Genomic DNA, 2,798 nt, shown 5'->3' on the forward strand with positions numbered 1-2,798 from the left:
AACGGACTATTCCTAAAGGTGCGTGGTAATGTACCAAACAGTGTTTCTTTGCTATTCATAAGGTTTTCCCTGGCCAATTCTTTGAGAAGTGGACATCCTCTTCCTTCTTCATTGTTGTGTAGTGCCTTCCAACCTGGGGGCTCATCTTCCACCACTGTATTGGGCAATATTCCATTTTAATCCAAGGGGTTTTCACTGGCTAATTTTTAGAGGTCATCATCAGGCCTTTCTTCCTAGACTGTCATAGTATAGAAGCTCCACTGAATTTTGTCTACTATGGGTAGCCCTGCCAGTATTTGATACTTTTGGTGGCATAGCTTCCAGCATCACAGCAACATGTAAGTCTACATATTACAACAAACTGATAGACTGGTGGTGGGCACATCGATCAATATATTCATTCATTTGTTGTAAATAATGTTTAAAGAAGGTCCTTTTTAAAAAGGTATTTAGTGGTCACCTACTTGAGCCACTAAAGCTGAAATAATACCATTAACCCTATATTGCTATTACCTTAGGAGAAAAGCAGATTTTTTTTTTAGTTTTTGAGAAACTAACCATTTCTTTCTAGAAAGATGTATTCTATGGAAAATGTATTCCTAGGTCAAATTTTCAAGTTACAGAATAATCAAAGTAATAACAAAAACAAAGTTTCTCTGGCCAGCATGCTCTTCTATTCTTTCACTACTCTCTGCAAACTTCTGGACCCCTACCCTCCCTCTTGCTATAGGACTTATTTCACAGAAAAAAAAAAAAAAAAAGGAAGATTTTGTTGTTGTTGTTGTTAGATGCCATCAAGTCATCTCCTATTCATAGTGACCCCATGTACAACAGAACGAAACACTGCCCGGTCCTGTGTTAGCCTCACAATTTTTGCTATACTTTAGCCCATAGTTGCAGCCACTTTGTCAATCCATCTCATTGAGGGCTTTCCCCTTTTTCATTGACCCTCCACTTTACCAAGTATGATATCCTTCACCAGGGAATGGTCCCTTCTGACAACAACAATGGAAGACCATAGACAGAAAATTCCTCCTGCCAGAACTACTTGCAGTCACACTCATCAGCTTCTCCTTCTCCACTTCTCTTTGTAACAGAAGTTATTACTCTTCATCAGACTTCTCCTCCTGCCTCTTACTGCAATTTACACCCTGATTATATTTTATCTGCTTTAACCTCATCATCTCCCTCCATATTAGATTCTACTCATTGACTTTCAAGTTGAAGTATCCCATCTTAAAAGCAAACAACGAAAAGAAAAATGATCAACATCTCTCTCTTCACTTCTCTTCCTCCCAGAGCTATTGTTCTGTCTTCTCCCCTTCAGTCTTTACTCTTTGTCTCCATTTCCTCTTCTTCCATTCCTGTTTCCGCTTACTCCAATCTGACATCTAACCCTGCTCATCCATCATTCCACTGAAATGACCCTTGTAAAATCCACTGTGGTAACAATCATGTCGTGAAATACAATTGCATTTTAGTCTTCACTCAGCTTGAACTCTCAGTGTCATTCAATGCTTTTGTCCAGTTCTTCCTTTCAGAAATCCCCTATCTACTTGGTTTTTATGACAGTCTACTCTCCTGGATTTCCTCCTACTTCTCCACCTGTTCCCTCTCATGCTCTTTAGTTGGCTCATCCTGACAAAGTCCTGTGCTGTGTTTCTTTCCACACTATATATCTATCCTCCATGGGCAATTTCATCCATTTCTTCTATTTCAATTAATATAATCTACATGTCAATTACTAATAAATGTATCTTCACTCAAAATTCCTCCTCTATATTCCAGTTTCTTGTCTCATACAGACTTGAAACTGAACCTATACCAAATAAGACTCAAGATCTTCCTTCCAAATAAGTCTTCTAAACCAAAAAGCCAATTCTGACTCATAGTGACCCCATTAGGTTTTCAAGTCTGTAAATCTTTATGGAAGTAGATTGTCTCATCTTCCTCCCATGGAGCAACTGGTGAGTTTGAGCCACTGACCTTCTGGTTAGCAGTCACATGCCTTTCCCACTACGCCACCAAAGCAAAAAAACCAAACTCACAGCTGTTGAGTCAGATCCAAATCATAGCAACCCTCCTTGGGTTTCCAAGGCGCTATAACTATGGATGTAGATTGCCCAACCTTCCTTTCAAGGAGTGGCTGGTGGGTTTGAACTGCTTTAACCTCATCATCTGGTTAGCAGTCAAATATCTTAAGTACTATGCCACCAGAGCTCCTTAACTAGTCTTCTAGGAGAGGCTTACCTACGGCAATTAGTTTAAATTGCTGAATGATCTCGCACAGCTGGTAATGGAAACAGTGATGGAGACCAGAAACTGATCATTGATGTGTGTGTCCCTCCCCCCCATTTAAATGGTACCCAGGGCACATGCACTACCTGCCATACCCTAGATACACCTCTGCCTTCTAGTATTCCTTGCCTATGTGAAGGCTATCACCACCCATCAGGTTATGGAAGCTGGAAACTTAAGTGTGATCCTTGATAACAACCTCTTCTTAACTGGCATATCCAACTCATCATCTGTCCTGTTGATTACATCTCTTAAATATATTTTGATTACATCTCTTTCCAATTTCCACTCCCATGACCCTTGTTTAAGTTCTTGCTAATATTATATTAATGTTACTTCCTAATTGATCCCTTCATTTCTTCCTTTCCTCTATTCACAATCCATTCAAAAACTAAAAAAGACTTTTTCTCAAGAAAATATTCCAAGTTTCAAAAGGACTATTTTAAAAATATAATTTAGTGATCTAAATAAGAAAGTGGCTATCTCTTTAAATTTAGTCA

Source organism: Orycteropus afer, unplaced genomic scaffold (assembly GCF_000298275.1).
Source record: "Orycteropus afer afer isolate SDZICR_OR568_19922 unplaced genomic scaffold, OryAfe1.0 scaffold00090, whole genome shotgun sequence".
In the NCBI taxonomy this organism is placed as follows: domain Eukaryota; kingdom Metazoa; phylum Chordata; class Mammalia; order Tubulidentata; family Orycteropodidae; genus Orycteropus; species Orycteropus afer.